Source organism: Patagioenas fasciata, chromosome 2, assembly GCF_037038585.1.
Source record: "Patagioenas fasciata isolate bPatFas1 chromosome 2, bPatFas1.hap1, whole genome shotgun sequence".
Classification (NCBI taxonomy): domain Eukaryota; kingdom Metazoa; phylum Chordata; class Aves; order Columbiformes; family Columbidae; genus Patagioenas; species Patagioenas fasciata.
The window spans coordinates 91,858,925-91,881,918 of record NC_092521.1 but is presented as its reverse complement, the minus strand read 5'-3'; the positions used below and the strand labels follow the sequence as shown (position 1 = coordinate 91,881,918).

At 43.3% G+C, this 22,994-nt stretch overlaps 1 long non-coding RNA gene across 1 annotated transcript in view; it reads left to right on the top strand.

The window, feature by feature from the left end:
- The first annotated feature begins 5,622 nt into the window (after positions 1 to 5,622).
- Positions 5,623 to 22,994, top strand: part of LOC139827404 (uncharacterized) — a 58,493-nt gene continuing 41,121 nt past the window's right edge. Inside the window, exon 1 of the long non-coding RNA XR_011737938.1 lies at positions 5,623 to 5,674. This is a non-coding gene — a long non-coding RNA (uncharacterized lncRNA). The remainder of the gene's footprint in view (positions 5,675 to 22,994) is intronic.

Sequence of the window (22,994 nt, the reverse complement as noted above, 5' to 3'; positions counted from 1 at the left end):
AAACTGAAGTTGCCAAAAAGGTCTTTCCTGGACAGAGCACCAACTGGAAAAAAAGCTACAAACTAAATTTGACTGTAAAGTACACGCCTGCAATAGTCTTTGTGCTGGAGAGGAGAAATTGCTCTGTAGCATGACAGAGTTGGATAAAAGATTACTTTGGCCATCTCAACCTTTCTTGTTCTGAAGGCTGCGAATATCATTTACTCTGTCACTGAGAAAAGTTGAAAAGTGGAAAGTCTATGTACTTCAGCAAACAGCAGAGCACCTAACAAGCTAATTATGAAATAATGCTAAACAGTAGAGCTGTTCCTCAGGCAAAATCCTGGCCTGGAGAAAGATAAAAAAAGTAATCCCATAGATTGAAGAGGGGGCAAAGATTTCAGCTATGATGTAGTAAATTTAAAAGCCAATTCAATGCAATCCAAGAGACTTTGCTTTGAATAATGAGGCTCAGGCCTGCCTTGTGGTTTTGGATACTATCATAATGGTAAATTTTATGTCCAGGGTCAGAGTGAGAATCCAGGCAGCCATTCTCAGGGTACAGAACGTGTACAAGTCACGTAAAGAGATTCGGGTTGCAGATCTGTCTGGTTTGACTGGACTTGGTGGTACCCAGCTGCTGATTGACTAAAGCAAGTGCAATTGCAAAGGGAATAGTAAGGAGATACAATGTCTAGGATTATTGTAATACACTTACATTAGAATCACACGAAGTAAGTCTCTTCCCACTAAGGTCTACAAAGATGGTGAAAATTTGATATAGAAATCTATTACAAAATGCAAAGTACTTCAGATCAGGACTGTGAGAACACAACCTCCAGATTTTTTCAGGAATGACATTGTCATGGTCCTTCATGTCAGCTTAATGCTCAATAACGATGAGCAAAGCAAAGCAAATGATAGGGCAAATTCTTCAGTTCCCACTGGGAATCACTAATAAATCAAATCAGGCTCAGGACATCTCCTGAGATGAAAATCATTGGAAGCTGGAAAAATATGCAGGAGAAATACCATATGTGCGTTCCTTGCTCTTGCTCTTCTTTGCATGCCTACTTGTCCCTGCTGCTGGGAACAGAATACAGGGTTAAATGGAGCCTGTTCTGAACTATAATGGTTTACCTGGACGCTGGGCTTGTTCTTTATCGCCCTTTCCCTCTGCCCACCCCATCCTGTTGGAACAGTGTTGCCAGTGCTTGTGGCTTTTGAAGTGCTGACTCGAAGCGGTGTTTTGTCTGTGCAGAAGCCTTGTGGTAGCTGCTCTCCAGATATCCAGGAGCCTGGGCCTTGCCTTGCAGAGAGTTCAGTCCATACACAAGCAGGCAGCCTGCAAAAATGGAAGAGCACTGGGCTTTTGGGATACAAGTCTTTCTGCTTCACTGAAAGCACAATGGCTGGGGTAGATCTCCTAGAAGAAACCAAATATGAATGTTTTAAATTAGCTCAGGAGCCCTGTTATGCACAGGCAAATTCCTATACCATTTCCTTGTCTGGTGCATAGACTCTCTCTCTCTCTCTTGCTCTTTTGAGACAGTTACTTCTTTCTGTTTGGCAATGGTCCTGACACTGACTCAAAATGACAATTCGCAAGATTTTTTGTGGGTGCAAGGTTGGAACATGTGTGTTAGGTAGTTTTTGGGTAGTCAGTGTTCTGAGGGGAAACAGCCAGGATAGCTAATGTTTTGGAAAGCTGTGCTGTCACTTCCACTTTGCCCCACCATGTTGTTCTCAGTGGGAAGGGAGTTTTACTTTGAGTGCTTCAAGTTTACAACATGTACTCCAGACACTGTTTCACCATTTCATTCCCTGTGTAATCCTTGTATCTCCTGAAAGGAGCTTTATTACCAACTCCATCTGTTCTGAGAACTGCTTTCCCTTCAAACAGCCAAAGCCTGTGGGATGAGAAACTACATCTAAACGAAGTGGTATCGGTGCTGGCAGTGGGAATTCTGTTTTGGCAGGTTGCTTAGCTGGTCAACAAATGTATTTCTTTATCTGCCTGATTGAAGGCTTTGACCATGGAGATAAGCAGCTCAAAAATGCCTGCAAAGAAAGCTATTTACTTAAAGAGGGGCAGTGACTTAGAGCAGTCTTCACCTTGTTTGGATGCTTCTGCAGTATTAAAGAGTTGAAAAACCTCTTGCTCCTTATCAAGGAGATTGTTATATCTGTAATATAATTGGGAAGAGTAAAATATCTGCTTACTAGTCTGCTGTTTTTGTATAAATCTTACATCAATGTCTGTAAAATCTTGTGTTGATACAGGTCTGCTGATATAACTGTATCAGCAAATCACACACCCAGCCTACCAGACCCCCCAGTAGCTTGCACCACTAGCCTCTCATGCATATAGCCAGTAACCAGTACCAGCTTCTTGGAGGAAATAGAGCAATACAGAGGGTTGGGTGTTGTTGTTATTGTATTTGGGGCTTTTTGTGTGTGATTTTTTTTCCCCCTTGTTAGTTCAGTGTCCAATTCCCCCCTTTTTAGTTTGCAGTCAATACTGAGTCATAACTGATTTAACAGAGAGCAACATCTATTGATTAAACAACATACTATTAAGTAGCTTAATTATAGATATACTATTAATAGATACACTGGTACCATTAGTTTACAATTGTATCATTTTGCACAGTTACTACCAAACACAAAACTAACTCTCAAACATTATAAATCACATCCATCTATTTGATTGTAATTCTGCCATCCTTCCTGCCCACACTACTTGGAGCCATATTACAAGTCTGTCGTTCTTTAGTCACCCCCACTGAAACTTTTGAGGATGGACCTGCTTCAGAGTCCTGTGGGTTGTCCGCAGGGGCTCCCTTCAGTGTCCCAGTGGGCCAGGGTGCACAGGTGGCTTCAGTGCTGTCTGTAGGTGCCTGCACTCCTGTTGTTAGAAGATCCCACTCTCTTTTTGTCTTCACCTGATTCTATGTCTTATTCACCGACTTACATTTTTTCTTTCTTTACCTTTACCACCTTCCTTTCTTTACCCAAACTCTTTGCAAACAAACATTTAGCTTTTTTTTCTTTTTTTTAATCCCTTCCTTTTAATCTCAACATTGGTCTAAGTTTTGCTACATCTATACTCAAATTTGATGTTTCCAACATCTTTACTTAGGCAGCGTTGGCCTTATGGGGTATTACTGATACGGGCAGCCTCCTAAGACAACATCCCAAAACTCCCCTACTCCCCTACAATTATCTGTTTCATACTGGCAATGTGTGCACTTTCTTTTTGCTTTTTTTTGAATTTCATACACTCACTAGGGCAAATTATTCTACTTTAGCCTTGATTCCTATACCTACCTCTAATTAATGCAAGTAGTTTATTATCTGAGCTGCAGTCTGCATGCCAGAGCAACAAAGCTACATGTTTTTCATGCTCTATTTTGTGCTCACACAGCATCATTGCCCTTGAATTGTTTTAATTACTCTCTGAGTTCCCTGCAGAGGTTTAGCCAGTCATGGGGCCCAGTGCTCCAGCAGGGCCTCTTGCTTGCGTTCATACAGCTGCACCTACACTGTGACTTTTGCCAAAATAGTTATGCGTATGTTGTTTTTCCTATGCTCCTAGCCAAGGAGTTGTGTTTGCAAAACTTTTTCAAATGTAGACCTGGATAGGGCTTCACCTGCTCTCAGCAATGGTGTTTCCTCTTAAGAGTTTCTTTTATTTAAAGATTTTTTTTTTCCTTTATTGTGCAAGTCCGATATGAGTCCTAACCAAATTTTAAGTTATTTCTTTCAAGCCAAAATCTTTTTTTCTTGCCTTTGGCATCTTTGTGTATGCCTGTATTGTACAATGAAACATTTCCACAGGGAAAGTTTCACATTAAAATCTTCATTGATATAGCTTCCTTTTTGTTGCAGTTCTCTCTGAACAAAAGCTTTCTGCTTCATATTTCTCAGTGTGAGTCTCCTGCCTAGTGAAAGACAGTGAGTGAAAATTTCTCTGCAAATTGACGAGACTTTTCAGATGAGATAATCTCACTTTCATAAAAGTCAGCTTTTCCTACTGTGCTTGCAATAGCGTATTTAATATTTTAGTTAAAAAAACAACAAGGCCTAGAAATGCAAGACAAGTTAATGATGTGCCACCACCACCACCCCTTGCCGGCTGCACCTGGGAGAAGGTGATTTTTGTTTTCTGAGACTTCTGCAGTGCTGGGGGTGTTTCAAGTGTTTCACTGTCAGCAATGTGCCAGGTGGGGCTTGTGCACAGCGTAAACCCTGCAGGAACAAAGGTCAGCACATCCTCAAGCCCCCAAGGCTTTTCCCTTCCACGGGGTGGGAAAGTTTCTGGGACCCACCAGCCTTCTTAGTTGCCAACATAGCACCTGCTTGGTGGGCACCCAGTTCCTGCAATCATCCCTTGCCCCTGCAAGTGCTCCAGAACCAAAATGAGAGCTGGGGCAGAGACTGCTGCAAAGTGACAAAATTTGACGCAATCAGGACTTGCAGATGAGGCTGCTGTTTCATGCTTTCTCTGGGCACCACAAAGCTGAGTTTTGCTGAGCCCTGGCATGCTCTCAGCACAAGCCCTTGTGGCTGTCTGGGGTTGGAGTGCTGCTCAGGAGTACCTGCTGCTCATGAAACAATGGTGCTGTTTATAATTATCATGAGCCTACTAGTTTTATACAGGTCAGGTTTTGATTACATTGACACTTCAAATAGTAGCAGACTACTACATTAGCTACCTTGCTAATTTTATTTGCTCTTTTTAAAAATCAAAGCTTTCAGAAGAGAGTAGTCAGTGGTATGGAAAAAAGGAAAGAACTTTTTCACTAATTATATTAAATGTTCAGGTAACTATGTGAGTTTTGTTGTTACAGCTTTTCAGGACTCCACCTGGAGTCTACCACCTGTAGGACAGACTAAAGTTTCCTGGTTCATTTACATTTACACCAACATATACACCTTAGACCATGCAGCTGTAATAGATACGTGCAAAAGTGAAGCCTTCTGCAGCTTCCTTCTGCTTATAAACTAACCTTTTCCAGGAGGAAACTGGGGGACAGTCATGGAAAAAGGGCAAAATTAAGCTGCTGTCATGAAGCAAGCATGCTCCTGGGGTCCAGAGGAGGTCACAAAATTGATCAGAGGGCTGGAACAGCTCTCCTATGAAGAAAGGCTGAGAGTTGGGGTTGTTCAACTTGGACAAAACAAGGCTCTGGGGAGACCTTATTGCAGACTTTCAATACTAGAAGGGGGCCTATAAGAAAGATTGGGACAGACTTTTTAATAGGCCCTGTAGTGATAGGACAAGGGGTAATGTGTCCATGTACAGAGTGAGTGACTGAGAGTTTGGGATGTTATTCTGGGAAGAGTGTTGCTGTGTTTGTCAATTCATCCACAGCATGCACTTTTGAATAAGGGAACGGGAAGGAAGAAAGCAGACGTAGCATAGCTCAGAGCAGAGGCAATGTTATGCACATACGTTTATTTGTGGCTTGCATTGCATGTTTATGATGCAAATGTACATGAGCCTAAGGCTGAAAAGAAATTCTGTCCTTGGAGTCATGTGGTCTCAAAAAATGCAGTGGGGTGGAAGTGATAAAACCAGCTTTGGTGCAAGGAGAAAAGCATTAATCTGCTTCTGCATCTTCCCTCCTCGGTTCCAACAACTGATCTCAATAGCTGTGAAGAGTTATTACTGTGGCAGCCGAGTTTTGAGGTGGGTGGAAATTTTCTAGTGAATACTGTTCTTCCCAGAAAATACCACTTCATTGAGTTCAAAGCTTCTTATGGAAGTGCTGATAATATGTGGTGGGAATGTGCATCCCAACAGGGGAGTCTTCTCAGCACCAGGAGCAAGCACTGCAGTTAGCAGAAAGCTTCCCTTCCAGAATAGCCCGTATAGGTTGAGGAACTTTTTTACTTCTTGCAAGGCTGGAATTTGAAACAGGGAATTGTGTGGGGGATTCTCCTGGGCTAACAGACTCTGAACTGCCGTGAGGGTGGCCTCCTTTTGTTCAGATGAAGCTCAGAATGGGAGATGGTTTGAAAGGAGTGAGGAAGGGTGTTTCAGGCTGCTGTGCTGTCCCTTTGGTGAACTGTCAGTGCCTGGCAGCTGCAGCAATATGGTGAGGAACTGCTTTGGTGGGTAACCTTCAATTAACTAGGGAAATGACCTCTGGATTAGGCTGAACTTGGCAGGTCTCATTGTACCAGGAGTCAATCTCTCCTGCACTTGTAAGCAGCTTAATTTGGTGTTGAATCAGGATCACAGTGGATCAATGGCCTCTTTTAAAACCCCATGCCTCTCCTGGATGGACTGAATTTGTTTACCAGCATTGTGGAGCTGGTGTTCAACTTTGTACCAAAGCAGATCAGTGCTAGTTAGGCAGTAAGGAACGGCACACCAGGACAGTTGAACTGAGAAGTGGTGTCAGCTTTTGTAAGTCTCGTGGAAATGGGTGTTTCTCCATCCTCGTTAATGGACTTTCCTCCGTGTTCATGGGGGAACGACTGTCTCTGTAGAATAAACTCAGTTTGCTGCCTGGGAAATGCTCAGCAGTGTCCAGGAACTCCTTTCATAATACACCCTGGGACCTTGTGAACAGAGCAGACTCAGCGAAGGACTGGTTAATGTTTAATGTAAGGAACAGAGTTTCTGGCCCTACAGACAAATTTTGTTTACAGGTGACTCAACAGGGCAGGAACCAATATCTATAGATATCAAGTATCTATAGCCAAATGCACACAGCAGAATGGTGTGGAATTTTGTAGTCGCACAAGTATTGTGTTGGGGAACTTGGCAACTCAGCAGGGTTTTGGATTGTATAAACACCCCAAAGCAGGATGAATGTCCAACATAGCTGGCCTTGTCCTTCTGGATCACCTAGCACTGCCAGTCTTTCTCCCCTAAAATGATCCAGTTGACTTCCACACAGGCCTGACATGAAATCTTTAAAAATGTACTTGTGGTCACATGCTGGCAGGTAGGTGAAGAAGTGTCTGTTCACTGAGAACACTGTAAAAGGGAGAGCAATTGGAAGTGGAGGTCTCTTACCAACAACAGACATTGTAAACAAGTAGCTTGGCTCTGCTAAGCAAGAAAGCAGGTTTTAAATTAGGCAAGAATTTTTGATTTTGTCTATCTACTTTGCCATTTGCTCCCTTTTGGTACCTGAGCGTTCCCTAATCTATATTTTTTTATCTCCTTTTTGACTGACAGGTAGTGAGGTTGGACTTGTTTGGATGCATGGAAAAAAGGAGGCGAAGGAAGTAGAGATGAAGGAAGACTAAGTTTAAACTGGTTTCTGATGGATTTTTAGGAGTGAATTTCAGACTGGTCAGCCTACTTCCAAAAAGTTGTGAGTCTGATGCAAATGAATTTCATAGCTGCTGCTGACGTTCTCCCAGCTACGTTCTTCCAGCAGAAGTGTGTCTGCTCAGGGAGTTTGCAGTTACTTCTGGTGAAGCTATTCCTGAGTTTATGCCGCTGTTCTCAGCCTGTAGAAACACAGGGTTTCCGAGTGTCCGCTTGTCATCCATGATGCCGATTATGAGGATGCAGGGAGGTTGTTCCTTTCTCAGTGGCTTGTGCTCTTCTTTCAAATGCTGATTCGATGGAAGACATCACTCCCTCTTTGTTGAACATTATTGTTAATTGTGTAGGGAGAGCTTGGCTGCTGCAACCAAATCTAAGTCTGACAGGAGAGAGCATAGCCTGGTACAGGCTGCTTCTTCTGAGGTGGGGGAAAGGATATGCTATATCCATCCCTTCCTCAGGCCCTCAGGGGACAGAACTGATACAGGGATGTCTTCAGTCGAGATGGGGGATTCAAACTTGCTGAAATCCGAGTTCTCCGCTCAGTCTCCTGAGGGTGCCAGTGCAGTGAGCGAGCTGTTCTGCACCCCACTACCTCAGCCAAGCGCTCCAGCAGGCACAGGTTGGTGCGGATTGCATCTGATGTGAGGGTGGGATAGAGCTGAGTGCAATCTGTGATGGGAATTTGCCAACAAGGCAGCAACTATAGACGTAGGATCACATGTGTGAGGGGCTGTAGCCACTTGTCTAACATTTCTAGAGAGAATGGCAGGAGCCATTTTAGAATGAGACTACTACTCCCTGCTCTGTGTCAGGGCTGGGACACCAGTGATCCTTCCTTAGTGGTAGAGGAAGTCCAGAAACAGCTGTAATCTGTGCATTACCCCTGGCTGCTGCTGAGGAAAAAGAGTGAGAAAAGCACCACCTTTGGTGCGGGTCCTGACCTGATTTCACAGTGCAATGCTGACAATGCTATTCTGCTTCTTCAGGAAAGCAAACTTGCTTTTTTTAACAAGGGTTTCTTAGGAATGGGGCAAGTAATATATTAGGGTAGTCTGCTTTTTCTCAATGGATATTCAGAGAGCATCATCTGGGAGAGCTTCCAGCTCATTCTAGCTTCTGTTTCCTTAATAGAAGTCAGTATGGATCAGAGCCACAAGGTATTTCTAGTATGCAGATTACCAGAAATGTATGGACCTTCTTGTCCCAAGAGACCAGTGTGGCTGTGGATTGCTTTCTTCAGAAAAGCCTATCTATCTGTCTTTGTGCAACAACTTTCTCTTCTAGGTAGGCTAATACAGACTTTCTGAGTTAGCAAGGACATGATAGTTTGGACTAGCTAAGCCCAATTTGGATGTTGCTGAGAAGAAAAAGTGGGATTTTTTTAGACTTTCCTCTGGCAGAGAAAAGTTTCACTAGCAGTCTTGGTCAAAGCCTGTCTGAATCTGTTTTCTAGCAGAAACGTGCTCATCTTTCCTCCCACTTCTGTCGCAATCTCTTCCAGAGGATTGGTGGTGCTGGGAAGGAGCAATTGCATTGGTTTTGAGGACTCAGTTTTCTATGAGCACCCCAGCCTGAGCTTCATGCTGGCTGGAAAGAATGACGTGAGGAAATAAGATTGCAGAGCCTGGGGAGAAGCTTTGCAGACCACCTGGCCTTCAAATTCCTGGCACTGCTCAAACTTGTCTCTGTAGGAAATCCATGTTCCAAGTCAAGCTCAGGTCACATGAGAAAATGAATTTGGCAGGAATATTATGAGTCCCTACTGATCTGCCAACAAATCCACCCCAGGCATCTTGCTCCATGGCTCTATGCTTAGAATAGAGCAGCACAACTGACAGCCCAGCGTAGAAAAAATGTACTCACAGAAGTGCCTGGAGGTGGCTTCTGTAGGCTTTCCATGAACCAACGCTGCTGCAAGCTGACTTTCTATAGCATTGCATTCTCCTTTTACAGAAAAATAAGAGGCAAGGGCTGAGGAAGGGCTTGAAAGCAAAGAGAATTAAGGTGGCAGAAAAAGGACATTCCTTCTTCTTAGTTTTCTGTGTTCCTACTGTTCTAAGAAGACTTCAGTTCTCCTGGGTGCTGTTTAAACACTCAAAAAATGTACAAATCTAGGGACAATTCATACTTTCGTGCCCACCTGACCTCCTCTGACATCACTAGTAGCAACTGGTGTGATGCTGCCATGTGCATTTAAGTGCCATTTTGTGCATTGTTTTTCCCAAAATATCTCAGCTTCAGAGCAAGGTGCATAAAGAAAATTAAATTCAAAATCACTCTGGCACAATTATAGTAGAAATAAGCAGCTATTGAACTTAATGCAGATGCAATGATGGGAAATATAATCTCATTTCCTTTTTTTTTTTTTTTTTTTTTCTTTTGTGTTAGGTGCTCCGTTACCATCTTTATGTGGGATGTTTAGAAATGTTATTACATTGAGCTTATCTGGGAATTGGGAGGTCTCTTTATTACAGAACGCAGAGATTTTTGAGATGGGTTGTCAACAATTTGCAATGCTTTAATGTCCCTTCAAGGTGACTGGATGATAAGTTTCATACAGAAGTGCCCCTTGGGGCACTTTTCTTGGAAACACAGGACTTCCTGTTCAGGCCACAGATTTTGGAAAATTAGAGGTCTGAAATTAGATATGTAAATCTACCCTTCTGTATGCATAAGCACAAACATAACTATGGAAGGTCCTGATTTTCAGGGTTGCTGCTATAAGATCTAACTGTGGGCACTCAAGGCTGAAACTCTGAGCTGTGGTGTTTCCTAGAGGAACGGAGTAACCACGTGTTTGAATAGTCTTCCTTTAAATTTGTGGACATGACTGTATATGTGTTTATTTATGTATTTGTTTCTACCTCTTATTTAAATGTAAGACATACAATATTTATCTTCTATGAGTAAATATATTTATGTACAAACAAATAAATATACAAGCAACTAAACATAAATACTTAATTATATGCATTTATATATAGATGACCTAAGTTCTGCTAGGAGACAGTTAGAAATATCTAATTATTTACTGGAGTGGAGAATACCCTGAAGACAAATCTTTTAAAATCCAGGTATAAGAAAAGCAACTGAGACTGAGGGCATAGGGTCCCTCCCTTGGTAGTCATACAAGTAGTGTGGGTAGGGCTGTAATCACTGCAAGCACTGTGGATGAAACAGTATTTTGTTTTTCTTCAGACTGTCTCATCCAGTGCTCTCCTGTCTTTGTGAGGATAGTAAGGATGACAGCCAGGGGTTGTGATGTGCCCAGGGTCTGGAGTCTGGGAGCTGAATTCCCATCCGTTATCTTTCTGCTCATCCAGCTTCTGAACACATTATGTGTTGGGTCTGTATCTGCTCTGTGATGCTCAGGAGATGGAAGGGGCACTGGCTCATCAGCGGGAAATGCTTCTGGTCCCAGTTTGCATGAAGCAAGTGTGTAATCAGCAAGAAAAGGCAGCAAAGATGCTGCAGGAGCCAAGTTATTTCAAAGGCAGTCTTTGGGGAAAGAGCACCTGCTTGAGGCTGAGTGGGGTATCCTCCTCCTTCCCCACGCAGACTGGGAGAGGTGGGTGCCAGCAATGGCTCAAGGGGAGTTTGTTCTCAGGGTAGTTTTCAAAGTGAAAGCATTGATTTGCTAGTGCCCCTAGAATTTGAAGAGGCTGAAGTGAAGGATCAAGCCTTCTATCCTGCTCAGACCAGCACGCTGGATGCCAGAACATGCAGCCTGTTAAAGATTCAGTTAAACTATATAGTTAAAGCTGAGATACATATAGCTGTCAGCAGTGAAAACGACATGACATCGGACTTGCGTAGCAGAGCAAGGGAAGAAGCACATTGGAAATTTTCCCTTAAGGCTTTGCCTGGGTGTGCCTTGCTGCCATTGAAGCTTTCTCTTATAATTTTGGACTCAGATGTCCCCAGGAGGGGCTGTGGGCCCTCCTGCTTGCTTGGAGGGATGGAAGAGATGAGCCGAAGGATGGAAGAGCAGAGGGATGGCCGGGTCCAGCTGGAGGTGTCCTGGGTGGCTCTGCACATCTATTTCCAGGCAAGCCAGCTGATGGTGCTGTTTGTTCAAGTTCCTGGCTGCAGTGGATGCTCTTTGCCTGCAGAGCTGTGGACCTGCACGTAGATCTGCTTTATCACAAGACGTTTAATTAATAAATAAATGATTAAAAAAGGTCTGCATCGCCCACCTGGCTCTGTTGGTGGGAGCTCACCTTTCTGCCACGCCCCAGGGCAACAACTGATGTTTTTTTCATTAAGCTCTATTTCAAGAAAGTACCTTGGAAAAAGGACTGGGGGAGGCCAGGCCTGGGTGCTTCTGTGTCTTGCGGAGGCTGACGATGGCTTGCTAGGTTTTCCTAATTTATTTTGTATTCTCCTCACAATTTCCATTGTGGAGCTTTCCCGTACGAGGATTAACCGTCAGAAGCGGTGCAGTGCAGTGCTGGCAACCTCCTTGGAAATCATGCATCCTGAATAATGATGAGAGCTGAAAGCAGGACAGAAAATCCACCCTTCTGCTCCCCTAAATCAGCACTGGGTAACATCACCCCAGACAAAGAGCAGTGTTTGTTGACACCCTCCTATCTCACAGCCTGCCCCCCTTGCAAACCCGTCTCCTTCTCTGCAGGGGCTTGTATCAAACCGTGTAGGCAAGACTAGAAATGCAAACCGTGGGGGTACTCCTATCCAGCACCAGGTGCCTGCTGGGGGGCCAGCCTCCCCATTTGCTCGGTAGGATGTAGGCTTATGTTTGCTATCCTGGGGACTCAGCCCCTCATTTAAGGACTTGCGGTGTGGTACTTTGCAGTGTAGGTGACTGTTGTGAGCAACCAGGGCCACCACGTGAGGAGAACAAAACAGCTCACCCTCCTGCCTCGCCTGGTTCATTTTCTGATTGTGACAGAAGGCAGGGGATAAAATTTAGCCCAGGCTGCCCCACTCACTCCTGCCACAGGCAGCACTGCCAGTGAGTCCCTATGAAGGGAGGAGGCTGGCTCCTCATTTGTTTGTCACTGTCAGGATGATGAGTCCAACTAGATTTCTTTCTGTTTGTGTTTGCTGCTTATCTGTGCTGACAAAACATGCGTAGTTTGTAGCTCCCTCACTTCAGCTGGCTGCCGATCCATTTTAATGCGAGCAGCTTCGTCGGAGGTCATTTACTCAGTGTGTTCCTGGGCCATTTACAAATATGAGCTGATGAATATTTCATTGTCGTTCACCAGGAATTCTGTTGAACTGTAGAGCTTCATGACAGTGAGTCAGTATGTGATTCACTCAACCTGAAATTGTTTCCTTGCTGCATCTCTCATCAGACGTGCTAATTGCTGACGTTGAGTAGGGAAAGTTGGTGGGAGGGGGAGGAATACGTATACGTATTAATGTAATAATATTAATACTTGTCATCTCGCCTTGACTCTACTTAAATATTCCTGGAATCAGCGCTGCTTGGGGAAAGGGCTCTTTTGATGAAATAGGAAGAGCAGCCATCTCTTCCTGTTCGCTGTAAGAGCCATTCTCAGGCTGGCGTTCCCTCCCGCAGTGCCACACCTCCAGGAGGGAGGCTCTGCTGGGCTCAGAGACTCCCTCTGAAGTGCCAAGAAGAGCGAGTACTTGCAGCGGAGTAGGTGGTGAGACCAATTTATCTTGCTGCGAAACATCCTAGTGGAAGGAGGGCACGGTGTGCAGGGGACGCACGCTGGTGTTAATGCGTGCTTGGGACTGCAAAGAGCCTGGAGCAATAGCTCTGCAGAGGGAGACCCAAGCCATTTGTCTCAGACTCCAGTGGTGATTCAGGCACCAACTTCATTAGGTATTTTATTGCTGAGCCAACTGAAGAAAACAGAGGCTGGGATAGAGTACCAGGATTGACAGCAGCGGTCTATAAAGGTAGTTTACCCAGCAGCTGCCAGCTGAGAGAGAGGATGTTGCTGTACCAGGGCAGTGGAGTGGCAGCAGAAAGTCCCAGCTGCATGTGCCGGTGGCAGCGTCTCCCGCCTCACCTGCTGACGGGTGAAAAACCAGTGGGAAGGTGTTTTCACATTACAATGTTGTATGCCACTGTAAAACAGTTTGTGTTGCACTTCTGGATTTTTTAGACAGCACAGATCTCGTGATGTACAATGTCACACTGATGATTAGTACTACGGAGAGCATTAAGGCGCACTGTGCTTCACTAGATAGAAAATAATCCAACCAAAGAGGTCCTGTAACCACCCAAGCTTCTTCAGCCCTCTCTTTTGGTGGTTCTGAAATCGAGCTCTGAGGGTCTGCCAGTAACAAAGGGATTTTTTTTTAACTCTGTCAGACACAAGAGAGGAAAAGGAGGTCATGTGTACCTGGAAGTTGTTTGTTTCCCTGCATGCTCAGAAGCCTTTCTCCTTTGCTCATACCACAGAGATGGGCTGCAGAGTGTGCCTGCTTTTCATTTACTGCTGAGTGGTCATCTGGGGCTTCAGAGACAGAGCAAGGGAGAGGCTGTGAATATATCAAATTTGGTAGCTGTGTGGGAAGTAGCAGGTCATCTTGTCAGAGGCAGAGTAGAAAGGCTGGTAGTTGGGAACTAGGCTCCACAACTCTTCTGAGGGTGGAAAATGAGACAAGCTCCTCTTCTCACTTTTCCATCTGAGCTTGGTCTAGGTTACACAGTTCATGCAGCTCTCAGTGTTGCGGTTTGTCTGGCACAGCACGACTGTATGTGACAGGCCATTCCATGCTGCACTGTGGGTGAGGTCCTGCAAACCCAGTTAGGTGCTCTGCTTTGTGTGAAGCTCTTGCCACATGCTGTACAGAGCCAAGACTGGATCTGGAAACTGGGCAGATGTGGACTTAGCATTGCAGTCCCCAATCTCCTGTTTGTTTTGGGGGCTAAGCAGGAGTTCCATGCTGGTGGCACTGTCTAGTCACTGCTGTTCAAAGGGGTCTGATGTGAACTCATGGTACGTGAACTGGCCTTCAGCACCAAACTGCCTGGAAGGAGCTTTAATCTGAATGATCTTTGGGCTATTTTTTGTTTAGTTTTTAAGATTCTGTGAAATCTCTATAGTACAGACAATCCACCACTGTGCTATTCAAATCTGCCTCTGTGTGTGTGTGTATACATATATATATATAGTGTGTTTTATCCTATTGCATGTTTTGATGTAGTTTCTGGAAGCACCCCCAGAAGAGGTCTTGGTTATCCTAGGTGTGATGTCAAAGATGTCCTTCAGTTCCTGGGGGTGGCTGCCCCCAGACAGGACCCAAACCCAGTAAGGACAGTGGGAACATTTGCTGTAGAAGCAGGGTTAGGCTGGGATGGACTTCTTGTGACTGGAAACTTTAATCTCCATCCTGCTGGAAGGTTCATATATGTGTCTGGAGAAACTGACTGGTTTGATTCCTTTTAACCCCTTTGTGTTTTATCTCTGTTTTTTGAGAGTAGATTTTAGATGGTTTTTATTTGTTCTTTGTTTTCTTTAAATTTGATGGATGTCTTCACATTTTTTGGGACTGGTACCTCATGAAACAAAGTGCTCACTGAAAAATGGGGAAGGATGAGTCAGTTTGTAAAAGGAGGGTCTTGTCTGGAAGTTAGGTGTATGGGAACTTGGTGACAATATTAATGAACTGGAATAAGAGGAGGTAGTTTGGGAAAAAATGTGAGGGTGTCCTAGACTCTGTCATAGTCTTTATTTGGCTTCTTAGTAGGTTGTTAGTTAGTTTGCATTTTTAATTTGACCAATTGTAACGACAGAATGAAACTGCTTCTGTAGACAGTTCTTCCAAAACAGCTGGATTAACCTGTAAATCTTTAAAATACAAGGAATAACTTATTGTAGAGTGAGACTTCTTTTCTGTGGGGGTGCAGGTGTATGTGGGTGGTTACTGAGAATATATGGTACTCTAAAAATTTCTTGCTGTATCTTTTCCACTCTCTTTTTGATGCACACAGATATTACGGGCCAAAATTTACCACTTCTGTCATCCCAGAAATAAACAGGACTAGTCAGAGGACAAAATATGACTTACTACAAACGCAAGTAAGGGAAACTATACATGAAAAAGCAAAAAAATGGTCCTTTATTATAAAACTTAGTTAGCTTCCAAAGTGGAGAGCAAACGAATAAACTTGTATTATGCTCTAGGAGAAGAAAGGAGAATTATTACCATTCTAGAGAAACTTGGTGAAGGGAGAACAATTGCAATGGAAATTGCTATTTAAGGCAGAGTGTCTAAATTTTTATTCGGGGTGATCCCTTGCAATCCCTAACATTCTGTGATTCTGGGATTTCCAGCTGCTTTAACGTCTGCTTTAATGAAGAGCCTGAAATAGCAGAAAACACACATGAAAATTAGGCCTACTTCAGCCCAGTGCTTTCTAGGTATTCCCCATGCTTCTCAGCAGATTCTCATGGAAAGCTTCATCCTCTGGCAAATCTTACTTAGGGATTTGTGAGGGAAGGAGGATTCTTCTCTCTTTTCACCAACAGATGTTTTTGATGAACTCTCTCCTTTTTTTTCTTTTTTTCCCCTAAAGTTTCCAGCCACCAGGCTTAAACAGACTGCGAATAACCACTATGTTGACACTTAAAACGAAATGGAAATTTTGGTTTGGGTCTCAAGATGTTGAAATGAGGCTCAGCCATGTGTTGTTTAGTCCATACCAGCATATCTGAACAGGACACAGGGCAAGCAGGAATTTTTCTTCAAGTTTTGCAAAAGATTTTATCTCTTATTCCCTGGGAGAAAAAAATGACAGAAAGCTGTTTATCCACAAGACTTTCATGTTTTCACAGATCATAGGATAATTCAGGTTGGATTTGATCTTGGGAAGTCTGTAGTCCCATCTCTTTCTCAAAATAGGGTAGGCAGTGAGGATAGACCAGGTTACTCACGAATTTACTCAGATGGGTCCTTAAAACCTCCAAGGACAAAAAATGCACAACCTCTTTGGGCTACGACTCTTCCAAAGAGGTCAGTTGTTCCAAGTTTTCTGGAAAAAACATTGGTAAGCTGAAGCGCTAGTTCGAAGCAGTATGTCGCATTGTCAGCAGAGAACTGTAAGCAACCTGACTACAGCTTGAATAAGTCATTTAAATGTCCTCTAACTTTCCCTTTTTAAAGTGGATCCAGTAGCACTGAAGGTGCCAGAAAGACTGTATTTTAGTTTGAGTTGCAGCTGAACTCCAGTGTGATCACAACTGCTGGCATCCTCCTTGCCTTTAGCCCTGGAACTCATCCAGTTCTGGACAAAATCACACTGACTTTAAAATCCAGAGCTGAACACTGGAGATAATATGGTGGTCTGGTAGTGTTTTGCATGTGGTGGGTTTGTTTGTTTGTGTTTTTGTTGTTGTTGTTGTTGTTAATTGGGAGTGAGATAAACAGTTGCTGAAGGGCACTCTCTTGTTAGCAGTCAGTAAAGTAGGAAAGTTCAGGATTTCCGTTTGAGATCTCATGCAAAGATATGTTAATTGTGAAATTTCTTTGCAGAAGCTGCTATGAACTGGTAACATTGCAGCGTATGCCAACTTAGCAGAAAAATGCCACAAGTTACTGAGTTTGACCTGGGAATTCCTGGTCGAAAGATTGTGGCCTGGGCTCTAGGGGAAGCCAGACAGCTGCCAGGTTTTGGATCAGTAACGTTTCCAAGCACTTGCAAACTCCTGTTTGCAAACTCCTGAGACGGTCCTCAAAGTCGTCTCCGCCAAACTTTTTTTGGTCTTAATGTTAGGACTGCTTTAATGAGTGAATGGACCTGTGATGGGCATGTAGAACTGTGTGGCTAACTGTGTCAGAGCTAACACCAGTTGCAGAAGTTTTTTTGAAGCAGCATCTGCTCCAAATGCTGGCAAAGACTAGCTAGTTTTTTAATAAGCTGAAAAAGTTTCTTTCTTCTTTGTCTGTGTCTCCTTTACTATGCACTTGAACTTGATGAAGCACCTTTTCCGGGTCAGCTTTAACAGGGTAGATGAATTTCTGGCATTTATCTTGATGCCCAATGCCAGATGAAGAAAAAAAAAATCAATATTTAATAATTCCTTCTTAATACAAGCTTCCTGTGTCCCTGCTCAGAATATTCAAGGTCACCAAGTGCTGTTCAAAGACATGGGAACAGTAAAAGCTGTGCTCCAAATGCTATCATATACTGTGTGTCGTTAAGTGTATATTTTGCTTTCAAGGACTCCCCATGACAGTATATAATAGTAATCGTAATCTGACATACTCAGATGGCTTTCTTGTCAACTGAGCAACTACAAGACAGAACTTGTTTGAACTGAAGCACGTGTTTCCTTTTGATAATGATGCCCTCCATCAGCCTATTAATAGTAGAAGCAATGATTAATTAGCAGCTTTCCTACAGTCCCTGTGCCCCTCCGGTCTGGCTCTGAGCTCAGTCATGGTGGGTTTTTCTCCATTTTCCATTGCCATAGAGATCTCTCCCTGCTAGTTTACTTCTCAAAGGTAAAAATCTTCAGAAGTATTTAAATGATACAGGCTCCAAAGTTAAGGAGGTTGGAGTATCTAGAAGCCCAGATTTCACTGATAATGACATTCTCAGATTTTTTTCAGGATGCAGACAAGTTTCACTTGTTTTCTACAAGGAACAAACCCCTTTTCAGCAGTGGTTTAATTTTGTGGTGTAGACTAGACATTCTGTTTTTTTTACTCTGAATTTCCCCTTTTAAACTGTGCTGTTATATATTGTTTATGGTTCTGGCTGTTGTTCCATTTAGGTGCCGAATCCTTATGGGCAGAACCCATCTGCAGTCACTGACAGGTCCCTGTAAGATTCATGCAGCTCAGTGCATATGTGGCCATATTTTACCTCCTGTTTTGATCAACTGTCCCACTTTTTACTTTCTAGATTGCACTCCAAGTTTCAGGGATATTTGCTACTAGTATCTATAGTGGCTCTACTTTTAACTTAATTTTGTATTTTTTTTATTACCTCTGCTAAATAATTTGCTAGCAGAGTTGCAATTGATGAGGAGCTAATAAAACCTCTCATTCTGCTGAATAACCATAGGCCTTTTTTTATGTTTCCACATACAGAGAGCTGTGTTTCAGAACCACCGGTTTCCATGATAAGCAACTTTTTCCCTGTTGACACTGCAAGTAACGATTGAAAAAGTTGGGAGACCTTGTCTTTGCCCAAATGAGTGTTAGCCTCTTTGGAGGTCTTGTAACTTAAACTATGTGGTAAAATCCAACCACTGCGGATTTATGAAGCTTGAGTAATGGTAATTTATTGACTTCACTGCTCTTGCTCATTTACAAAGACAGTCAACTGAAGGAGAAGCATTCATGTTTTATTACTCCTCCTTGAACAATGACATTTTTATTTCTCAAGAATTCTTTTTATTTTTTGTTTTAATTTCAAAGCAAAACACAATTTCCCTTAATTTGACACACAAAAGAAGATTGGCCTGAGATACTTTGAATTTCTTTCTTTTAATAATAACAAAATACACTGTCCAATCTTTCTAATAACTGTAGGATTAAAAGTTGAATAACAGACTGCTCAAGAATAAAAGTTATTGCTGAGACATCATAATTACATTTTTACTACACTAAAACAGATTTTTTGACCACTCCTTCACGAATCATCCTAATTTCAATAGATGCTCTGCTATTATCAGTACCTCAACAAAATAATATAAACTGTTTTGAGAGTAGTAGAACTAATTAAAATTGGATACCTATTTGTTTGTGTCCTAAACCACACATCAGTGCAAAACTACCAGCTTCTCTTTGTGTCCACCTTAACTCTATTGTGCAAGTGAAAACACCAGCAATGCTCGTCTGTTGCTGAATGCATATGGGTTTGTTGGCTGTCTCAGGCTCACTGGAATATATAGTGGCTGAGTTTTGCCTGCTTTCCCTTAATGGAAAGCACTAATTTTGGTCTTTCTTCTCTCTCCAGCTGCCAGATCCCTGAAACTTATATAAATATAATTGTCTGTAAGACTCCAGCTCTTATTTCAAATTTGGTTAAAATTAGCTAAGGAGAAAATTCTCTAAAGGGAGCTGACAGACAGGAATCAGACAAAAAATACACCATCCATCATGTCAGTTGTGTGTGTCATGGGTAGCTGTTAATTTAATACTAAGTTTCTCCCAGACCAGCCTGTGGGGATAGCTACTCTGATGTCCAGGAGATGTGATTATTCTGTGCCTGTTTCAGTGAAGAGCTCCTCAGAAATGTTCATGTCCGTTCCCTCCAAGCACCACTCAGCACTGAGTGTCATTGCATGCTCTGGGAGGGGGCTCAGAGGTTTTCCATTCTTTGTGGCTTCAGGGGCACAGCTTATGGCTCTGTAGAAAGCAGGTGGGGCTGCCCCTACCAGCTTGCTTGTGGCTAAAGGGCTTTAGGTAGGAGCAGCAAACAGGCTCTAACAGTGTGGGAATCCCCTTTGCAGGAGGACCCAGGTTCTCATCAAGTACCAACTCTCTGTCTGAGCTGGTGTTGGTCTGTTGGTATGGTCAGAAATAATCTTTATCTCTAGATCAGAGCTAACACAATAACCAGCTGTATGAAGTTTAACAAGGGCAAGTGCTGGATTTTGCACCTGGGACACAGCAATCCTGGCTGTCCATACAAACTGGGGAATGAGATGCTGAAGAGCAGCTCCACAGAGAGGGATCTGGGAGTTCTGGTTGACAGCAAGTTGAACACGAGCCAACAGTGTGCCCTGGCAGCCAAGAGGCCACCTGTGTCCTGGGTGCATCAAGCACAGCATTGCCAGCCAGGCGAGGGAGGTGATTGTCCCGCTCTGCTCTGCACTGTTGCAGCTTCACCTGGAGCACTGGGTGCCATTCTGGTGCCACAGGATAAAAAAGACATATTAAGTTACTGGAGAGCGTCCAGAAGAGGGCTACAAAGGTGGTGAAGGGTTTGGAGGGGAAGCCGTATGAGGAGTGACTAAAGTCAGTTGGTTGGTCAGCCTGGAGAAGAGGAGACTGAAAGGAGACCTCATGGGGCTACAGCTTCCTCACCAGGGGAGGAGGAGGGGCAGGCGCTGATCTCTTCTCTCTGGTGACCAATGACAGAACCCGAGGGAATGTCAGGAAGATGTGCCAGGGGAGGTTTATGTTGGACATGAGGAAAAGGTTCTTCCCCCAGAGGGTGGTGGAGCACTGGAACAGGCTCCCCAGGGAGGTGTCACGGCCCCAAGCCCGACAGCGTTCAAGAAAAGACTGGACAACGCCCTCAGACACGTGGTGTGAACTGTGGGGTTGTCCTGTGCAGGGACAGGAGTTGGACTCCATGATCCTTGTGGGTCCCTTCCAGCTCAGGACATTCTGTTATTCTGTGAACTTGCCCCTGTTGCAGCTGACTGTGCAAGACTCAGTCCAGCTGTTATGTTTGGAGCCTGGGTAGAGTAAGGTGCATTCAAGTGAGTGGTAAGTGCTGCATCCAAGATACAACACCCACTTGTGTTTGGCATTGTCACCCCAGTAGCATGATATCTTGCACAAGGCTCTGTTGAAGCGCTAGTTTTTATTGTGTGTAGGGGGTTACCAATTTTAGGCCCTACTGCTGCATAAGACCCATATGTCTGGATTTAACTTTGTGCCTGAGAGCACTTCTGTTTAAATTTGTAGGCATATTCATCTATGCATGGTTAAGCTGCATAGGTTGATCTGGCTAAGATTTTTCTGTGAGTTATATTCAATGCACTGCATCTGCAAGGGTAGCACAGGCACTATTCCACTGGTATAATGGAGATAGCAGTGTGTTACCTGACTTTTCAAGGTGCCCTGCAGTGCTAAAGACTAAAAAAATGTATTTCTCCATTGCACAGTGCAATTTGGTGAAGAAATTTCAGAGAGAGCTCTAAACTAGTTAGCTGTAAGTACTGTAAGCAATATAGCTGCATTAGCACAGAGCTCAACTGGGAAAATTAGCATTGTGCAGCATAGACATACCCTAAATTTCTGCTGTGGTTTCCTCAGTGACACTCTTTCAAACCCCAGCTTGAAAATAAAATATGATTTTTTTCCGCCTTCCAAAACACTGTACTAGGAAAGCTTGCATACATTTTTCTTTTTTATTATCTCACTATCCTCTCTTTTAAAATAAATTCTAACCTGACTGCCTCATTTTATTTCATTTTAATTTTTTTTGTTTTATTAGTGGCATCTTCTCATTCATCTGAGCCTGGATCCCCTCTAACCAAGGCTGTTTCAGCTGGGGCACAGAAGATACTGCCTCTGCATTATAAAAACTGTAGTTTCAGTTCCCTCATGACCCCTTGATGGAAGGCTAGACATGATCGGAAAAGAAACAGATCTAACATAATTATGTCCATATATAAATCTATGCAACTCTGATCACACCACCTCAAATAGGATGCACTAGGACTAGAAAACACTCAGAAAAGGGCAAGAAATAGGATAGATACTGTAGCCTTTATAGTGTGTAAGTCACATTTTCCAGTCTAGGAAAAAAAGTGACTGTGGAGAGACAGTTGAGGTGTGCCATGGAGGTCTGCTGTGAACAGCATGGAGAAAGTGAATAAGGAACTGCTATGTGCTGCCACAAGGCAAGAATAACTGATGAAATTCACTGGGGGAAGAGGCTTAAAGATCTTCAAGGAAGAACTCTCCTCACAGTGATTGATAAGCAGTAGAACTCATTGCCACAGTGTGTGGGCAAGACCAAAGGTCTAAAAGGAGTTAAAATGATGATATGGATGAAGGTAATTACCTTGGTGGTAGGTCAGCAATGATTAAGGGGTTTAGTAGGTAGAAATATGGAAGGTGAGGATGGGTTGTTCCTCCCAAAGGGAGAATAAGAAGTTATGCTTTGTCCTTCTAGGAGTGGTTGCTGGCTTTGCTGGGCATCCCACTAGGTTATTCTAGGTACTAAGCTATCTCAAAGTGTGACAGCTAAACCACCATTTTGCACAGTGTATGTTCTTAAGCTAAAGTTTTGGGAAGCAAGGGGAAAAGACACAAAACAGTACAAGTTGAGGTGTATTTGCTCACTCAGCCTCCCAGAGGAAGAGTAGCATCATAACTGTACCTGTTTGAAAAGGCTATAAGAAAATGAAAACTGTCATGGTGTGTCAGAGATTGATGCCTACCCTGACATTCCTTCCCTACATCCCACAGTCAGGTGCTTAGGGGATTCTAGAGATTAACGTTACGTCAGGATTGCTCTGCTTAATCTATTACAGTGGCTATTTTAGACCCCTCTAAATTGGAAATAAGGGCAGAGGGAAAATGAGATATAGCCAAGATCACAGGAACCTATGTGAGGCTTTTGTTTCTGCAACTGTTTAAACATTCTGTACGAGGTTCTCTTTCAAGCAACTTGTGAAGGAGAATGTGCTTTTGCAAAGAGAGTCTTAGCTCAGTAGAGAATAGACTACATAATATTTATTGAAGTCTTCTATTGCTAACCTTTCCTAACAGGTTCTAGTTTTCTGTGGCATTTGTTTAATGGCTACGTGGCTTCCTGGCTCCACCATCCCAAGAATTTTGTGAATGAATGGAATGAAAATCATGGGCCATTGGCATTTTTGCATCCTTTGAAGTGGTACAAGATAAAGTTTTAAGTTCATGATTGATACACAGATTTTGGAGTTGGTTTAATGTTTGAGGCAGTAAATATGAAGGCTCTGGGATCAGATAATTTCTGCCCATCTGAATGCTCATTATAGGGCAGCACAACTACCAGAAACTGGACTGTAAGCAGTAAAACACAGGTTTCAATGCACAG